Raw genomic sequence first — 20,918 nt, forward strand, 5'->3', positions numbered from 1 at the left:
TGAAGCTTTGAGCTCGCAGCCTAGGGAAATCGTGAGAAAACAAGTGAATCTATCGTCAGACACCCTCCATTCAACTCTGGAAGCTACCCAACAAAAATAAAGACGGCAAGATGTCTAAAGGACAACGAAAAAGCATACGCAAAAAACCCCAAAACAACATGGCGTCTCCAGTTTCCAGCTATCCCAAAGAAAACAACCCAGAGAACTCAAATACAACGGAAATACAAGAAAATGACCTCAAATCCTTAGTAATGAGGATGATAATGGAGGAAACAAATAAAATTCGTAATCAAATGCAGGAAGACGCAGACAAACAGGTGAGAGACATAAAAGAAGCACACAGAGTGGAACTGGAAAAATTGCAGGAAAATGCAAACAACCAGATGAAAGAAATAAATAAAACGGTTCAAGCTCTGAAAACCTATAAAGAGGCAATGGAAGAAACTCAGGAATATACAAAAAATCAGATGAAAGAAATCAAAAAATCAGTTCAAGATCTGAAAATGAATATGGATTCAATGATAAACACACACACAGAAGAAAAACGAGAATGTGAGACCTCAGAGAAGAAGGCGAGCAACACAGAGGTGAGCTTTTCTGACAGAATCCAAGAGATGGAAGAACGAATCTCAGGGCTAGAAGATACAAACACAGATATTAAATCAACCATTAAAGAAAATGCCAAATCTGGAAAACTCCTGACACAAAACATCCAAGAGATTAAGGACACCATGAAAAGAATAAATCTGAGGATAATAGGCATTGAAGAAAGAGAAGACATCAGACTCCAGGGCCCAGAAACTATTCTCAACAAAATCATAGAAGAAAATTTCCCCAATCTAAAGAAAGAAATGCCTATAAACATACAAGAGGCCTACAGAACACCAAATAGAATTGACCAGAAAAGAAAAACTGCCTGCCACATAATAATCAAAACACAAAACATGCAGAACAAAGAAAAAATATTAAAAGCTGCAAGGGAAAAGGGCCAAATAACATTTAATGGTAAACCTATCAGAATTACACCCGACTTCTCAGCAGAGACCATAAAAGCCAGAAGGGCCTGGACAGAGATCCTGCAAACCCTAAGAGACCACAGATGCCAGGCCAGACTACTTTACCCAGCAAAATTATCAATAACCATTGATGGAGAAAACAAAATATTCCATGACAAAAACAAATTCAAACAGTACCTATCCACAAACCCAGCTTTACAGAAGGTACTAGAAGGAAAACTCCATCCCAAAGGGTCAAGCTACAACCAAAACTACCCAGGAAATAGATAACTATCCCATGGCAAAAACACAACTACACAAACGCTCGACTGGAAACAACATCAAAATTAAGACTCTTAACAGTCACTGGTCATTAATATCTCTCAACATCAATGGCCTCAATTCTCCAATAAAAAGACACAGACTAACTGAATGGGTATATAAACAAGATCCAACATTCTTCTACATCCAAGAAACACATCTCACCCATAATGAAAGGCATTACCTCAGGGTAAAAGGTTGGAAACAAATATTCCAAGCAAATGGTCACAAGAAGCAAGCAGGTGTAGCCATTTTAGTATCGAACAAAATAGACTTTCACACCAAAATTAATCAAAAGGGATGAGGAAGGACACTTCATACTCATCAAGGTAAAGTCAACCAAGATGACATCACAATTCTGAACATCTATGCTCCCAATACAAGGGCACCCACATTTGTAAAAGATCTCCTAAAAAGCTTAAAACCACACATCGATCCCCACACAATAATAGTGGGAGACTTCAACACCCCACTCTCACTGAAGGATAAGTCATTGAAACAGAAACTAAGCCGAGAAATAACATCATTAACCAATGCCATGGGTCAAATGGATCTAACAGATATCTATAGAACCTTTCACCCAAACAAGAAAGAATACACCTTCTTCTCTGCACCCCATGGAACCTTCTCCAAAATTGATCACATCGTAGGTCACAAAGCAAGCCTCAATAGATACAAGAGGACTGAAATAATACCTTGTATCCTATCAGATCACCATGCTCTTAGGCTGCATTTCAACAACAACAGAAATAACAAAAAGCCTACACATACGTGGAAACTAAACATCTCTCTGCTAAATGACATCTGGGTCAGGGAAGAAATAAAGAAAGAAATCAAGGAGTTTCTGAAATTCAATGAAAATGAAGAAACAACATACCCAAATTTGTGGGATACATTGAAAGCAGTGCTAAGAGGAAAATTCATAGCACTAAGTGCCTTTAACAAGAAATTGGAAACATCGCACATAAGCATCTTAACAACACAACTGGAAGCCCTAGAAAAAAAAAGAAGCAGAAACACCCAAGAGGAGTAGACGCCTGGAAATAATCAAACTCAGGGCTAAAATTAACAAATTAGAAACTAAGAAAACAGTCCAAAGAATCAACAAAACCAAGAGCTGGTTCTTTGAGAAAATCAACAAGATAGACAGACCATTAGCCAAACTAACTAAAAGGCAGAGAGACAGTATTGAAATCAACAAAATCAGAAATGAAAAGGGAGACATAACAACAGACACTGAAGAAATTCAAAGAATCATAAGATCCTACTTTGAAGGCATATACGCCACAAAATTTGAAAATCTAAGGGAAACGAACGATTTTCTTGAACAATTTCACTTGCCAAAGTTGAATGAAGAATAGATAAACAAGCTAAATAGTCCCATTTCCCCTACAGAAATAGAAGCAATCATCGATGGTCTCCCAACCAAAAAAAGCCCAGGACCAGATGGTTTCAGTGCAGAATTCTACCAGACCTTTAAGGGCGAGCTAATACAGATACTATTCAAGCTACTCCAAAAGATAGAAATGGATGGAAAATTACCAAATTCATTCTATGAGGCCATAGTCTCATTGATACCTAAACCTCACAAAGACTCAACAAAGAAAGAGAATTTCAGACCAATTTCTCTTATGAACATAGATGCAAAAATACTAAATAAAATAACTTGCAAAACGAATACAGGAGCACATCAAAGATATCATTCATCATGACCAAGTAGGCTTCATTCCAGGCATGCAGGGATGGTTTAATATACGGAAATCCATCAATGTAATCCACCATATAAACAAACTGAAAATAAAAAACCACATGATCATCTCCTTGGATGCAGAGAAAGCATTTGATAAAATTCAACACCCATTCATGTTTAAAGTTTTAGAGAGATCGGGGATACAAGGCACTTTCCTCAACATAATAAAGGCTATATACAGCAAGCCAATAGCCAAAATCAAAGTAAATGGTGACATACTCAAGGAAATTCCTCTAAAATCGGGGACAAGGCAAGGCTGCCCACTCTCTCCATATCTCTTCAATATAGTACTCGAAGTTCTAGCCAGAGCAATAAGACAACAAAAGGAGATCAAGGGTATCCAAATGGGAAAGGAGGAAGTCAAATTATCCCTCTTTGCAGATGATATGATAGTGTACATAAGTGACCCTCAAAACTCCACCAGAGAACTCCTAAAGCTGATAAACACCTTCAGCAAATTGGCTGGATACAAAATTAACTCAAAAAAGTCTGTAGCCTTCCCACACAAATTACAAGCTTGCAGAGGAAGAAATTAGGAAAACCACACCCTTCACATTAGCCACAAGCAATATAAAATATCTAGGAGTTACCCTAACTAAGCAAGTGAAGGACTTGTATGAAAAAAAATTTCAAAACTCTGAAGAAAGAGATTGAAGATGACCTGAGAAGATGGCATGATCTTCCTTGCTCATGGATCGGGAGAATTAACATAGTAAAAATGGCCATCCTACCAAAAGCAATCTACAGATTCAATGCAATCCCTATCAAAATAACTACACAATTTTTTAAAGACATTGAAAGTTCAATTCTGAACTTCATATGGAAAAACAAAAAACCCAGAATAGCTAAAACAATCTTGTACAATAAAAGGTGCTCTGGAGGAATCTCCATACCTGATCTCAAACTGTACTATAAAGCAATAGTAATTAAAACAGCATGGTACTGGCACAGCAACAGGCTGGTTGATCAGTGGAATCGAATCGAAGACCCAGATATGAATCCACATACATATGGTCACTTGATTTTTGACAAAGAAGCCAAATCCATTCAATGGAAAAAGGATAGCATCTTCAACAAATGGTGCTGGTCTAACTGGAGGTCTATGTGTAAAAAAATGAAACTGGACCCATATTTGTCACCTTGCACAAAACTCAAATCCAAGTGGATTAAAGACCTCAACATAAAACCAGAGACACTAAGCCACTTAGAAGAAAAAGTGGGAAAGAGCCTGGAACATATTGGCACAGGAGACAACTTCCTGAACAGAACACCAATGGCCCAGGCCTTAATGTCAACCATTAATAAATGGGACCTCATGAGGCTGAGAAGCTTCTGTAAGGCAGGAGACACTGTCAAGAGAACAAAGCGACAGCCTACAGACTGGGAAAAAAATCTTCACCAACCCTACATCTGACAAAGGTCTAATATCCAAAATATATAAAGAACTCAAGAAATTAAACACCACCAAACCGAATAACCCAATTGAGAAATGGGGCTTGGAACTAAACAGAGAATTCTCAACAGAGGAGTATCAAATGGCTGAGAAACACTTAAAGAAATGCTCAACCTCCTTAGTCATCAGGGAAATGCAAATCAAAACAACTCTGAGATTCCATCTTACACCCATCAGAATGGCTAAGATCAAAAATTCAAGCGACACCACATGCTGGCGAGGATGTGGGGAGAGAGGAACACTCCTTCATTGCTGGTGGGAATGCAAACTAGTACAGCCACTTTGGAAATCTATCTGGTGCTATCTCAGAAAAATGGGAATAGGGCTTCCTCAAGACCCAGCTATTCCACTCCTTGGAATATACCCAGAAGATGCTCCAGCACACAACAAGAAAATTTGCTCAACCATGTTCATAGCAGCCTTATTCATAATAGCCAGAACATGGAAACAGCCTAAGTGTCCCTCAGTAGAAGAGTGGATAAAGAAACTGTGGTACATATACACTATGGAATACTACTCAGCTATTAAAAACAAGGAATTCCAGAAATTTGTGGATAAATGGATTGAGCTAGAAATGATCATAATGAGTGAGTTAACCCAGAAGCAGAAAGAATCAAATGGTATATACTCACTTATATCTGCATACTAGCCCAAGGGGTATGTCCCACGAAAGCCTTCACTTACCAGGAAACTGGGACAGAGGGGAAGGCATCCTATTGGGACTCTAAATGAGAGACACATGGGAGAATAGCAAAATAAAAGGATACAGAGGGTCCTAGAAATCTACAAGTAGAACATTATGATAGGCAGATTTGGGCCCAGGGGTCCCGCTCAAACTAAGGTACCAGCCAAGGACAATACAGGAGGTAAACTTTAAACCCCTTCCCAGATCTAGCCAATGGTCAGAATATTCTCCACAGTTGAGTGGAGAGTGTGATACGACTTTCTCACGTACTCTGGTGCCTCACATTTGACCATGTCCCTTGGAGGGGGAGACCTGGTGGCACTCAGAGGAAGGACAGCAAGTAGCCAAGAAGAGACTTGATACCCTATGAGAATATATAGGGGGACGTAATCCCCCTCAGGAACAGTCATAGGGGAGGGGAATAATGGGAAAATGGGGGGGGGGGGGAAGAGGAATGGGAGGATACAAGGGATGGGATAAACATTGAGATGTAACAAGAATAAATTAATAAAAAAAAAAGAGAGAAAAAATGAAAAAAAAAAAAAAAGAAAGAAACCAAAAAAATAAAAATAAAAAAAAGAACAAGAAAATCTTGAAATTTACAGGCAAATGGATAGATAGACTTAGAAATGATCTTCCTGAGTGAGGTAACCCAGACACAGAAAGACACACATGGTATATATTCACTTATAAGTGGATATTAGCCCAACATAGATGTCCTCTGAGAGAGTCCATCCAGAGAGAGAACAGGACAGATGCTGGGACTGGCTGATGGGCTTCAGGTGGAGCACTGAGAGTGCTACGGAACAATAGGGGCGGGTGATGGAAGGACCTAGAGGGTTCAGGAGCCCCACAAAGAGATCATTAAGGCCAGTGGATCTGGACCCAGAGGGGCCTGCACAAACTGTTGTGCCCACCAAGGACAATGAATGCAGTAAACCTAGACCCTCTGTTCAGATCTAGCCAATGGACAGCTCATTCTCCCTGGCTGTGGGGAGAGTGGGGACTGCCTCTAAGATGAACTCTGGTGCCCCCAATTTGATCACTTCCCCTTGGTGGAGAGGCCCTGAGGACACACAGAGGAAGGGGAACAGGCTGCCCTATCTAGACAAAACCTGAAAGACTGTGGTCATATGGTGGGGAGGTCCCCTTCTGTCAGAAGTCTAGGGGAAGGGAATAGGGCAGAAGAGGGAGGGCAGGTGGGAACTGGAAGATAGAAGTGAGGGCATAATATTCAGGATGTAATCTGAATCAATTATAATAAATTAAAATTTAAAAAAAAATTAAAACATGCTAGGGGAAAAAAAGGTTCATATAGAACCAACACAAGCCTTCATTTTAATAATGGGTACTCAACCTAGGACAGTGTCAACTATGTGACTGGAGTCCAAGAGCTTAGAGCCCATAACTGAATACTCAAATGCCCAGGCAGAGATCACATTATCAAAATGCTAGAAAGGCAAAGTTCCTGCAGTGACATCTGCAGCGAAAAAGTCACATAAGTTACCGTATTTTTTGGACCACAGGATGCACTTTTATCCCAAAAGTGGAGGTGGGAATTAAGGTGTCCCTTATGATTCAATTGCTGTTTTTACTGTTTTTCTTGGTTTACTGCTCTAAAAACTGGATGCATCTTATGGTCAGATGCATCTTATAGTCTGAAAAGTATGGTATCAGATGGTAATGTGGCGACTAATGAAATTTTTAAATAGAAAGATCATCTCACAGCATAAATCCTGAAGGAGAATATGTGCAGTAAACTTCGAACCCCTACTCAGATCTAGCCCATGGACAGGACATTCTCCACAGTTGAGTGGAGAGTGGGGACTTTCACACATACTCTGGTGCCCCATATTTGACCACGTGTCCTGGATGGGGAGGCCTGGTGGCAGTCAGAGGAAGGATAGCAGGCTACCAAGAAGAGACTTGTTACCCTGTAAGCATATACAGGGGGAGGAGGTCCCCCTCAGTCACAGTCATAGGGGAGGGGAGTAAGGGGAAATGGGAGGGAGGGAGGAATGGGAGGATACAAAAGATGGGGTAACAACTGAGATGTAATATGAATAAATTAATTTTTTAAAATCCTGAAGTGTCCTCATTATAAATAAAGCCTTGATCAGCTGTGGTGGCACACTACAGTAATTCAAGACACTCAGGAGGCTAAGGCAGGAGATTTGCAAGCTCAACATCTGCCTCAGATATCAAGTGAGACCTTGTCTCAAACTGAAAAAAGGAGAAAGAAGCAGCCAGAGATGTAACTCAATGTACAAGTCCTTGAGTACAATTCCCAGTGTTGTAAATAAACGTTTAAATTAAAAAGGGAGGAAGGATAAAAAGAAAATAAACACAGTATGGCACATTCAAAATAAATTACCAAAAAAGTAAAATACATCAATTATGTGTACTCTCCCAAACTTTGAGGGAATACTCACCTACACAGGAACTATACTTACCTATTCATAGAAGTCACATGACTAATTTTACCTTTAACAATGTGCTAATCTATACCAAATGTATCAAAATTAAACTTATTTTACATCAATATACAAAATTCCATACCAATGAATTAAAAATAATCTTGTGAGTAACAATTAAGGCCTAAGTTGAAGAGCAGACGCAATAATCAACTTTTTGTCCTATCAACCCTATATATTTCTATATTCCCCCTTCTTTTCAACACCTATCTCCAAACCTAAGAAAGATAAAGAAAAAGAGAGACATCCCTGAGTCCAACCTCTTTTCTCTCTGAATATGACCAATAGTACCTTATAAGCAACTCACAATAAAAATAAAAATTTATAGCCCAAGAAAGCCACCAAAACCCTACCCAACCCCATTAAGAGAAAGGGAGCATCGTTCTCTTAAGGTTTCTTCCAACTGATTTGGAATGAATAATACCTTTGTAGGGGCTTCGGAAGCTGCTAACCTGCATCTCCTGTATACACAGGTAATTAATTTTATTCCTTCTCAAGTCTCTGATGGAGTTGAAGACCAGATAGTTTAGTTTTACAACTAAGCTTAGTTCTTTATGGGTTAAGATGTTTTAAGGACTAGACAGATGGTTCAAGTTGATAGAGATGAGATATGATAGATACTGATTTACATTCAGAATTTTAGACTCACCAAGATAGGAAAGATATTTTCTTCAAGCTGTCAAATATAAATAGCCAAAATACTATGAATATAACATTAATATAATTCCTTTTTGTTTCATAGTTCTTCTTGCTGTATGTAGTTTATTTTTTATGTGTGTAATAATATAAATGTATATGTAAAAAATTTTTTTAAAATTTATGGATAAAATTCCTGCAGGACTCTCAACAAAAAATATATATTAATAGTTATTCTGAATTTATAAGGAGGAAAGCTACAGAGAGATTATCCAGGTTTGCTGAGACGGCAAACCTCAGAGTGAAATCTCAAACCCAACAATCACCCCAAAGTCTTACTTTTTAGTGTTTAAACTGATTCTAGTTTTTGTTAATATTTACTTTTGAAATTGTGATTTAATTACATTTCTCCCCTTCCCTTATTTCCACCAAACCCTTTCATATGCCCTCCCCCAACTCTCCTTCAAATTCAATGCCTCCTTTTTCATTCTTATTGCATGCATATGTTTTTGTATATAATACATATTCCTAAATATAAGCTGCTCAGTCCATAAAAAAAAAAAAATGTGCTATTCACCTAATGACTAAGTAGAGTTCCACTATCAAAAGAGCAGAGGTTTCATGAAACGTTTATTTTAGGACAGGAAAAGTTTATACTAGTGACATGCATGTCTAAAGGAAACAAGTACATGGTAACACCCACATACACCCACACACAATCAAATGCAACATTAATTTATAATTCTAAGATCAAGACATAGTGTGCTATAAATATAGATACATATTTAAACATATTCTGTGTGCTCCAGAACACTCAATTTCTCTAGGGTATAAGAAAACATAACTTTAATAGAAACATAACAACTTTGAAAATAAAGTCACATGACCAAAATGCTATGTCTTGACAGGCACAATGCCACAGATCTATAACCCCAAAGAATTGAAGGGTGAGGGAAGAGAACTGAAAATTGAAGTTCTGTCTTACCTACATAACAATTCAAGGCCATCATGAGCAATTTAGAGACTTTGTCTCAAAATGAAAAAACAAAGCATATGTTAAAAGAACAATAGGAAGCTGGGCATGGCAATGCATACCTTTAATTCCAGCACTCCATAGGCAGAAGTTCAAGGCCAGCTGGTCTACACAGTGAGCTCCAGGACAGCCAGTGCTGCATAGTGAGACCAGCATCAAAAAGAGAAGGAGGGAAGGAAGGAAGGAAGGAAGGAAGGAAGGAAGGAAGGAAGGACAACAACAACTAAGGCTATAGTTCAGTGGTAGATAATGTGCCTACTACCATAAGCAAGGCCTTGGGTTCACCCCAGTACCACAGAATGCCATCTATGTATGAAAGTTCCTGAGATACCTTCAATAGCTAAAGAGTCCCCAAAATGGCATTTTGTTTCCAAAATATTTACTGCATGAAACTAAAAACAATTTTCACATACTTTAACAAAAACATATTTTAAATAAAGTAAGCTCAGAGCCTAAGAAAATCATTAATTTTCAAAAGTAATCATTTTCTTTAGCTGAAAATTTTAACTTCAACAAGCAAGTATGAAGTCTATCCACCCTAAGACCATCTTCTACATCTCACTGGAGGAAGAGAGATAATGAGTAGAAGACATAGGGAGCATACACAGCTTAAGAGTGAAACAAAAGCCAGTAAGATTATTTCATTAAAATGTGCTGGGAGTATGGCTTCTGTTTTTTGTTTGTCTGTTTGGGGGTCTTTTGTTTGGGTTTTTTTCCTTTGTTTGTTTGAGTTGTTTTTAGTTTGGTACGGTTTGGTTTGGTTTTTGGTTGTTCAAGACCGCATTTCTCTATGTAGCCTTAGCTGTCCTGGACTCACTTTGTAGAGCAAGCTGGCCTCTAGCTCATGGTGAGCCTTCTGCCTCAGAGCTACACACATCAGCCGTGCTGAGATAGCTCAGGAAAACAGCTGACTCCAGCTTTAAAACCAGACAGTAACACTACAATGTAAATTTATGAAAGGCTCCTAAACAAAAGTGGATCTGTCTAAAACCCGTTTACCTAACTCTCTAAAGACAGGCATTACTATGCCAATGGTGGCAACAAAGCTAAGGCACACTGCGAAATGCCACCCTTGTACAGAAGGCATCCACTACAGGTTTTATTAGAAATATGAAAACAAAGTTACCAAACTGCAACTCCAACTTTCTTTCAAGTTAAGCAGAAGTAAATTATTTTTTTTGGAAATCTTTTCTAGAGCTTGTCACATCATAGCAATTGTTTTCAAACCTAATTAAACACAGAGGTTACATAATAGTAAATTCTGTAAATTTAAAGTATTCAATATATATGCATGTTGATATAAAAAAATATGAAATTTTAAAAATTAAAAATTAAAAACAATCAGGAGGCCAGTAAAAGGGCTTAATGGGTAAAAGCATTTGCTGAGGAGACCTGAGTACTTCAGGCTAATCTCTAGAACTAAGGGAAAGAGAAAAGGAAAGAAAGGACACTACAAAGCGATCCTCTGACCTATACATACATACAGCACAGCACATGAACCACATGTACACATATCATATGTACACAGATAGATGCACAATAATATTTAAAAGTGATAGCAACTTTAAACTCAGGAAATCAGCTAGAACTTCATAAAAATACTTAACCGTCTTGAGAACAACAGTACTGAGAAACGCAGACAGAAAGAAGAGTTTATGAAAGGTGAGAATTCTTTACTTTCTATGATTAAGAAGTAAGATGCCAGGAAAAGTTTATTATATGAGCATGGGGAGAGAAGAAAAGGGAGGGAGGGGTACCACAGAGACAGACAGAGACAGAGACAGAGACAGAGACAGAGGAAGAGAAGAAGAGAGAGGAGGAGGGAGAGAAGAGGTAAGAGGGGTTTAGGAGACAAGAGGGAGGGAGGGAAGAACGAGGTGAGTCTGTTGTTTATATACAAGGCAGGGCCACGCCCAGTGGCAGATAGCCAATGACATCACAGGTAGTCAGACTGGGGCAGAATCCTAACACTCACTCATGCTAAAGACCATAAGATGTACCATCCTCATCCACATGAGCAGACAACCTCAGGCTTCGGCCAGGAAGATGTGCCGTTTCCATGACATTTCACATTATACCACTTGCCATAATGTGAGTCCTGTGTCTCGTCCCTCAACACTCTGAGCACTTCTGAGCCAAAACATCTTCTTCTCCTTTTTGCCTAACAGAGTGTCTCAAATACCAGTCAATTAATAGATCATTTTCTATTCCTTTACAAACATTTTCTCAGTGTACCCTCTTATGTGTCAAGGATAACAGACCCCAGTCACACAACAAAACCCGCTAAGAATGAGGAGACAAATTCTTTGAAGCCAGGTAATTTCTTGTGTTTCATAAGTTTCTTTAGGGGTGTATTGTCACAAATTAAGTTTGAACTCACTGAAGGCATGTGTGCACAAATGGGCTGGTTCTTCATGAATATTTAAAACAAGCAAATGAAAGAACACTGTAACTCTACTAGAAGATTGATGTTCCAAAACAAAAATGCCATTTTGCAGATTACATACAAATACACGCTGTTCCTTCTCTTTTCTGGAGATACTCTGTATAAATTCCTCTAAGGATGGGGGGAGCTACAATTAACAATGCACAAGGAATTAGCCTGAGATACTGAATAAAACAGCAGAGTTAACAGAAGGAGAGACAGCACATTAGAACACAAGCTGTCTGACTTCCTGCATTTTAAATCCCAGGTGGGAATGGCCCCAATCCACAGGGTTGGCTTCAACAGGCTTAAAAACTTATCCATAAAACAAACAAAAAATCAGAAATTCAAATTTAAACTTTCAACCTCCATTTAAAGAAAATTATCTTTGGCTCAGGCCTTTTAGCACCCTGCTTTAAGAGAGTGTTGAGTAATACAAAGATCATTACCAGCATAATCAAAGGTGGTAGGGTATGCATTGGCTATCTTCCTAGGAATTAATATTCACAGTTAGAGAAAAGAATACCTTCTGGGGGGCACTTTATGCATTCGGTATGAGCATCATTCTGTGATTATTACGTATTTCTCTCAAGCTAAATACCTAGAAACAGAAACAACATTTGATATTTAAAAGTCATCTACTTCTGACGCATTTCTACTTCTGAAACAAAATATGGACAAGAAAACAAACGGAGTTTTAAATTATGCATTTGGAATGAGTGTTGCCTAATTTTGAGAAGAAAAAAATTACACAGCAAACAGCAAGAGTGTACACTTGACAAATCTCTAAAACCCATCAGGGTTTCTTCCTCTCTTCCTTCTCTTAAAGCATTACTGCTCATGAAAGAGAATGGAAGGGAGGTAAAAGTGAGTCGCTAGAGCACCCTGCTAGTATCTACAACAAGAATATCTCCTATTGGTTTTGACTAAAATCTACAGAACTCTGCTTGGTCATCATCTAATGAGAAAATGAATTGCATTAAGGAGCACTTTAAAGAGCAATAAAAGAAAAAGTCAATGAAAACAAATATGGTCAACCGTTTCATGCTCCCTTTTAGGGTCAGCCAGGGCTAGAAAGGCCTAATTAATCTCAAAGCAATCATAGAAGCAGGTGTGATATGAAATCTTCATATGGCCCTGGTTTGTGTACCACAGTTGATCACATATAGCATTACATGGCCTAATATGTACTGTGGGGATCATAGGCAACTGGAGAAATAAAAATATGAAACTACCGGGAAGGAATTTTAGTGAAAAGTGACCAACATGTTTGCTTCCCTCTCCAGGACTGTAAATATCAACAGTGACCTGAGGTAAGAAGTGGCAGACACCTCAACCAAATCAAGAACTAACACAACTGGCAAGCTTGAGATTCAGTACTTTTAAAATCAGATCTGTGGGTTCAAGAGGTGGCTGTGTGGGTAAAACGCTTGCTCTCTCCAAGCAGAGGGACCTGAGCTCAGACATGCAGCACCCATGTGGAAAATGCAGGCGTAGCAGCACACACTTGTCAGCCCAGCAAGGGCAGATGGAGGCTTCTCTTCTCAAGTCTCACTTCACTTCACTTTGCACCCTGATCTTCTTTCCTCAACTAATACTACACCACCCATGTGTTGGCTCAGTTAATTCTCTGCTGAAGTCAAGGGCTACTTTGAACTTAATAACAACTTATCCAATTAAAAGCAAATTATTCAAATAACAAGAAAGTATTCAATTAATGACCACTAATAAATATTTTATTTCTCTTTTAATTCCACCATTGTCACTTACTTAAACTTGTTTTAAGACAGGAATCTAACAAAACTTCCTTGAAACAACTGCTTGGAGCAATGGTTCTCAACCTTTCTAATGCTGCGACCCCTTAATACAGTTCCTCATGTTGTGGTGACCCCCAACCACAAAATTATTTTTGTTGACACTTCCTAACTGTAACTTTCCCACTGTCAAGAACTGTAATAATGTAGAATATCTACTATGCAGCCCCCAAAGGGGTCGCGACCAAAAGGTTGAGAAGTGCTGACTTGGAAGTCTCGGATAGAAGATACTTTCTGGTTAATATGTGGTGGCGACAGTTTCTTCCCTATTTATAGAACTTACAGAATGCAAAGTTTAAAAAATACTTAAAATATTAAAGAAAGGAAATAGTATGCTTGAAGTGGCTCAAAGCATGAGGTACAAAATGCTAGCAGTCAGTAGCTCACATGATTGCCTTTATTCTCATTCTTCTAGAAAACTCTGAAGTCAAGAGCTGTTTCTTGCTCCCATCAAACAGCTGAGTCAAAAACAGGAAGATATGATTTTGCCAAGTAGTGAATCCTGTACAGACCACACATCTCACACTCATAGATGTTTCCAAAATCAAAAAACTGCAATAGTGGGCAGATGTCTAAATGGAAACAAACTACTTTTTTTAACTGCCAGATAACAGTGAATGTTTTTACTGTGAATAGCAAGGTTGACACAGTGTACACACACTGCAGACTGATTAGACTGAACTGAGGGGCACACTACCTCTGTGGTATCATCTTGGTTGTGAGAGCACTAACATCTACCTTCTTACATCTCTAGGACACAGAAGCCTGGGTTATCATAGATACATTTAATAAGGAAATTTCAGGTTTTAACTAGGTTTCTCTAACAAAAATCAATAAATATTTCCATTCCAAAACATGTCAAAGGAAGACATAAAATAACTTAATGTAGTAACTGTGACCTAGACTCAATGCTACAAATTCAATGAAAAGACACAGTGGGATTCATTGTACTGACACTAAATAAAGGAGAGAAATGCAAAGAAAGTTTGTTTATATCCATCTCCGCTATTCTATCCAATCTTACATTTTCTCAGCTTCAGAGTCCAACACTGAAAATAGTCCCAAACATAAATGATAATTATCATTTGTATAACAAAACTACCTCTGGAGTTTTGTCCAGTATAGTCGCGCCTCACTTTACAAATGATTTAAATAAAGCATCTCAAAGAACGAAGTGAATTTCAAAGGAACACCTTCAAGTATCATACTGTACCATCTAAGTTCCTATTCTTTCAATGGCTCACAATTTGTGACCTTACTGTATTTCCTGACAGTCTCATTGAAGTTAATTTCATCCCAATAAAGAACTAATAGCAGATACCAAGGTCCTCTAAAGACAGCTCAGAACATCTACTGAAATAAGCAACAATTCCTTTAGAGAGCTACACATCTCAGATAAGCTGTAAGATCTGCAGACAGACCAGAGAAGATTCCTACTCAATCTCATGGAAGGACAAGAACAGGACTGGCTACCATGCCTTCTACTTCCAAAGGACAGAGGTCAACATTGGGCAAGTTGTTGAAGTCCACAGGCTAAGTCCTATAATGTTTCAGGTAACACAACCTTTCCCTCTAGTCCACTGCTGCCTAATCAACTCAACACACAGACTTTGTGGTGTATTAAAGCTTGGACAAACCTGAAGAGTGTCAACACTGTTGAGGCTGCCTTACTAACAATTACGCATATGGCAGCAACTCCTAGGAGTTGTACATATGGGCACAACCATTCAAGGAGAAAATAGAATGATGGTAGTCAGTACCTGTAGCTTCCTCTAGGTGTGGGTACCTAAGAGGAAGAAACATATTCAATAATTCTAGTTAGGATAACTTCTCATTTTCTTGTATAGTTAGTTGAAATAAAAGCAATCAGTAAAGAAAATCACTAATACTGAAAATAAATATCTTCGATGTTTCTATTGAAATTAGGCAAATAACACTGAACATATCTTTCATTTTGTTGTCATTTTTCTTATCAATTATTAATATATCTGTGGGCTGGAGAGATGGCCCAGTTGGTAAATGCTAGGCTCACAACAAAAAGATAAATACATCTGCATCAACTATTGGATATGTTATTTGATAATATGGCCACAATGGACAAACTAAAGAAAAAAGCAATGCATGTAGTATAAACAGCAATCTACTGGATGTTGTCATAATTTTAAGCACCCAATTATTTCTAAAATACTGTACAAGCATGTTCACCATTAAAATCCATCTTACTACACAAGCTAAACAATGAACACAATTACTTAGAAACCTCAGGAAGGATCAACAGCATCAGACCTACATCTCTACTGATTAGAACATAATTTTTAAATTAGATTAAGCAGTTCTGTATATCTCAGACATTTAAAACTACCAGTGTGAAGACAACTATACTTACTCGCCGAGCAAAACTTACATAATTACCCACTAACTTTGGTTGATCCCCATATGCTAGTGAAACCAATACAAATATGTCTCAGATACAACACTATTATGAATTTTGAGACAAATACCACCGCAATCAAAAGATTATTTTCAACAAGATCAATTTAGAATAATGGAAGATATAAGAAAAAATCCCCATAAAATGAAAGCAAATGGAATAATAAACTTTAATGACAGTACACATAGTAGGAAATTAGTTCTGTAACATTTCAAAAGAGCATTCTCCCCAGTAAGAAACTCAAAAATAAAAAATAAAAAATCTGAAGTGCATGTGTAAATGTTCTTCAGTTGTATAACACTTATTCCCTTTGTCATGGACAATGGAAAACTAAGATGAGAAAGTAACAATCAAATGTTAGACAAAAATACATCTTAATCCACGACATCCACACTGAATATGTGATGGGTGAGCTATGCAGAAGGCAGGTACTCAGTGCACCCAGACCCACCCATCACTGTCATCACTTGTAATGCAGACTTAGTATTTCTTACCATAGCTTATCACAAGAAACACAGCAACAAGAAAGGACAAAAACAGAATGATTTCAAAAGGTGTGTAAAGATACATGCCAGTAAGGGGAAAGAGTGTGTTTGTGTGTGTGTGTGTGTGTGTGTGTGAGAGAGAGAGAGAGAGAGAGAGAGAGAGAGAGAGAGAGAGAGAGAGAGCGCCTACATATGTACGCAGATGTTAAAGATGGACAAGCAAGAGCAGTACTGTTAAGCAAAGGCTTTCCTTTTGGTTACCATGTGGCCAAAGGATGTGCTGTTAATCTGTTTCATTCCATGCAGCCACATTTGTCAAGTCGCTGCGCTGCTTAAGCAATATCTTAAACCTATTATTAGTCTTTAGCCTTTCCTTCACTAACAATAGATTTTTTTTGTTTTGTCTTATTTTGTTGTTACTGTCGTTTTCCCCTCTGACCTTATGTACACATACACGTGCCCACCACTTACTTACCATGAATCATACCTATGTGCCTCATCCTAGATATGAAAAAATAACTGAGGTGGGATTTCTCTCATCCAGCACCAAGCACAGCCACGACACTGCCCATCCATCTGGTTCACTGACACTATACTTTCAACCCTTGTGGAAGGACTGCCAATTGTTTCACCCAGTATCTCCTCTGTGAACCATCTGTATCAAATGATCAGCATTCTAGCTCTAAACTTCTCATCAGCCAAGTTCTGGGGCTTGATTAGGTGACCACAGACATAGCAGTAGCAACAGCAGCAGCATGTCACTGTGTAGACTATCAGTAGTGTGTGGTGGTTTGAAAGAGAATGGTCCCCATAGGCTCATCTGCTTGAATGCTTGGGCGACAGCTGGTGGCACTGTTGGGGAGGAAAAGCAGACGTGGACTCGTGGGAGGAGGTGTGTTACAGGGAGCGAGCATTGAAGATTCAAAATCCTACATCCAACCCAGTCTAGTTCTGTCTGTCTCCTACCTGAGGATCAAGCTGTAAGCTCTCAGCTATTGCTCTAGTTCCCTGCCAGCCAACTGCCATGCCTCCTGTCATGATGATCATAGACTCACCTACTCTGAAACTATAAGCCAGTCCCACCAATTACATGCTTTTTTTTAAAAGATCCATTGGTCAAGGTGTCTCTTCAGAATATAGAACAGTAACTGTGCTGGCTAGTTTTATGTCGTCTTAACACAAGCTAGAGTCACCAGAAAGGAGAGAAGCTCAATTGAGAAAACACCTCTATAAGATCCTGCTGTAAGGTGATTTCTTAATTAGTGATTGATGGGAGAGGACCCAGCCCATTGTGAGTGGTGCCATCCCTAGGCTGATGGTCCTGAGCTCTATAAGGAAGCAGGCTGAGCAAGCCATGGGGAGCAAGCCAGTAAGCAGCACCCCTCCATGGCCTCTGCATCAGTTCCTGCCTTCAGGTTTCCGGCCTGTTTGAGTTCCTGTCTTACCTTCCAAGTTACTTTCAGTAGTGGTATTTCATCACAGCAGTAATAACCTTAGCTAAGACAGTTAGTAAGACAAAGTCTATTAGTATATGGTGATTGGTTGATTACTTGGCTAAATCATTCATCAGTAAATATTTAGAAGCTTAGCAAAAATAAACCAATAACACCAGCTACAATTAACTATACATCAGACATGAAATGCTGAGCCAATTACTTTGTATACATTTTTATAAAGTCTTACAAAGAATAAAGGTATTATTATAATCTTCTAAAAACAAAACTGAGGCTTGAGTTTTAGGGAACTTACAAAAAGGCACACTGCTCCTAAAAGAGGATTCAAACCTATTTATCCACACTCCTAACCCTACCTCTCACAGAGAAGGTCCTCTGCACAGTACACAACAATATTCTATTTATCTTTGTCTGTACTAAGGAAGTTAGTCAAAATATATAAATAGCATATATACAAAACTATTAAATATAATTCAAGCTGAATTGTATAAAACCCTTCAGATTCATGGGTTTCAAATCATATTTATCAAAAAAAAATAGTAGAAAAAAATCCATCAACACTGAACACATCCAGATGTTTCTCCTTGTCATTATTTCCTAAGTAATGGCACATGAATATACACACTTACATGTTATACATGAGGTAAAATACCTTAGAATACATGGGAGGGTGTATATGTAGACCTTATGTATTTACTATGCCAGGTCTTTACAAGGGACTTAAGTATCTACAGATTTCATGTTTGTGGTGGAATCTGTTTCTAACTCCCTACCACCAAGGAAGATATATTTCATATGTGTCCTTAACTTTAAAGCATCAAAACTATCTTCACTTTCCACTGGAACACACAGTCAAGACTTGACTAAACCAAATATCCCAAATGCAAAAATTGAAAATCTGGAAGAATCCAAAATTCATACCTTTTGAGCACAACAAGATGTCACAAGTGAAAAATTCTACAGCTGACCTCATGCAACACTTTGCAATCAAAACACAATCAAGATAAAAGAATGCAAAATTACTTTCAGCCTCCAAAGGTAAAAAGCATATAAGATAAATGCCTCCTAAGCCTGGACTTTGTTCCCAAGGAAGCTAACTAAGTATACGTGAATACTCAAAAATCTAAAACCTCCAAAATCAGACACTCTGGCTCCAAACAACATTATCTCCAAAAACTGCATATATAGTTCTAACCAGTGAAAGGATCTCATCTGTATGCTGCCCCGGGCACCATATCTGAGTGCATGCTCAGTACACAACAATGTAGCTCCATCATTAACCCTTCAAATTTGGTCCTAAGGTGAATATTCTACTTCTGTGACTCTGACACACACACACACACACACACACACACACACACACACACACACACATCAGCAGTTTGTGATATGGGTACTGAGAACCAAACTAGAGTCTTCTGGAAGACCACTCTTTAGCACTGAGCTATCTCTCCAGCCCTTTAACAATATTTCTTAACTGTAGAGAAGGAAATATAAAACATGTAACACAATAATACAGAAACTATGTCAGTTGTAGGGACAGTAGCATCATATCCATAGCAACAACACACATATAACAAATACAGTAAGAATGCCCAGTACTAGAGACAAGCAAAGCAGAATAGCCCATAATAGTCGAGCACAGCTGGTAAGCAGACACACCTGGAATCCCAGCACTCGGGAGGGTGAGACAGAAGAGAAAGAGAGATGCTCCACCATCCAACAAGGACATGATCTCAACTATTTACATAGTAGTGCTACTCATAATAGATAGAATCCAGAAACAACCCAGATGTCTCTTAACCAAAGACTAGATAAAGAAACTGCGGTACATCTACACAATGGAATATTATTCAGCTATCAAAAACGAGGATATCATGATATTTGCAGGCAAATGAATGGAGCTGGAAAAGATCATCCTGAGTGAAGTAACCCAGACCCATAAGGACACACATAGTATATGCGTACTTATAAGCAGGTATTAGCCACAAAATACAGGATAACCATATTACAATCCACAGACACAAAGAAGGTAAGTAACAAGGAGGACCCTAGGGAGGATGCTTAATCCTCATTCAAAAGGGCAACTAGAATAGAGATTGGAAGCTGTTGAAGAGAGAGAACCAGACAGGAGCCTACCATAAAGATCCTCTTAAAGACTCCACCCAGCAGGGGATGGAAGCAGAAGCCTAGTCTCAACAGCCAAATGTTGGGCAGAAGTCAGGGAGCCTTATGGAAGAGTGGGGACATAGAAAAACCTGGAGGGGACAGAAGTTCCACGAGAAGATCAACAGAGCCACCAAATCTAGGGTCAGTGGTGACTGATGAACCAAACAAGGTCCATGAATTGAGAGGACCTAGCCCCACCCCGACCCCCCCCCACCCTTGCTCAGATGTAGCCAATAGGCAGTTCAGTCTCCATAGGAGTTCCCTAGTAAATGAAGCAGGGGCTGTCGCTGCCATGGACTCAGTTGCACACTCTTTGATCACTTACTCCTGTGGTAAGGCCACAGAGGAAGAGGATGCAGGCAGTCCTGATGAGACTTGGTAGGCTGGGGTCAGTTGATAGGAGGAATTCCTGGGCTCGGGTCCTCTGCATGCTTTTATGTGCAGTATATCTGCCTAAGTTATAAGCTCCTAAACAGGAGTCAGTAAGGCAGTAATAGCACCTCCCTGCCCAGGCTTTTGAGAAGATAAAGGAGGTAAAACTATTGCTGACACTTGAAGTCCTATATAGTGGTACCTCTGGCATATTCTTGTTTGGCTCCCTGTCTCTGAGGACTAGGGGAGGGGCATAGGGGTTAAGGGAAGGAAGGAGATGGGACTGGGAGGAGAAGAGAGAAGAGAGAAGGGGCTACAATTGGGATGTAAAGTGAATAAATTTTTTAAAAATAAATTTAAATAAAAAAAATTTTTAAATGTACTAGCATGCGATTGGCCGAAATAATAAAAGTCATAATGT

General features: G+C 38.8%; 1 protein-coding gene across 1 annotated transcript in view; it reads right to left on the reverse strand.

Moving 5' to 3' along the window:
* Window positions 1-20,918, reverse strand: part of Cep128 (centrosomal protein 128) — a 362,133-nt gene that overhangs the window by 229,657 nt on the left and 111,558 nt on the right. The window lies entirely within an intron of this gene.

The sequence above is a fragment of the Acomys russatus genome, chromosome 1 (assembly GCF_903995435.1).
Source record: "Acomys russatus chromosome 1, mAcoRus1.1, whole genome shotgun sequence".
NCBI classification, from domain to species: Eukaryota; Metazoa; Chordata; class Mammalia; order Rodentia; family Muridae; genus Acomys; species Acomys russatus.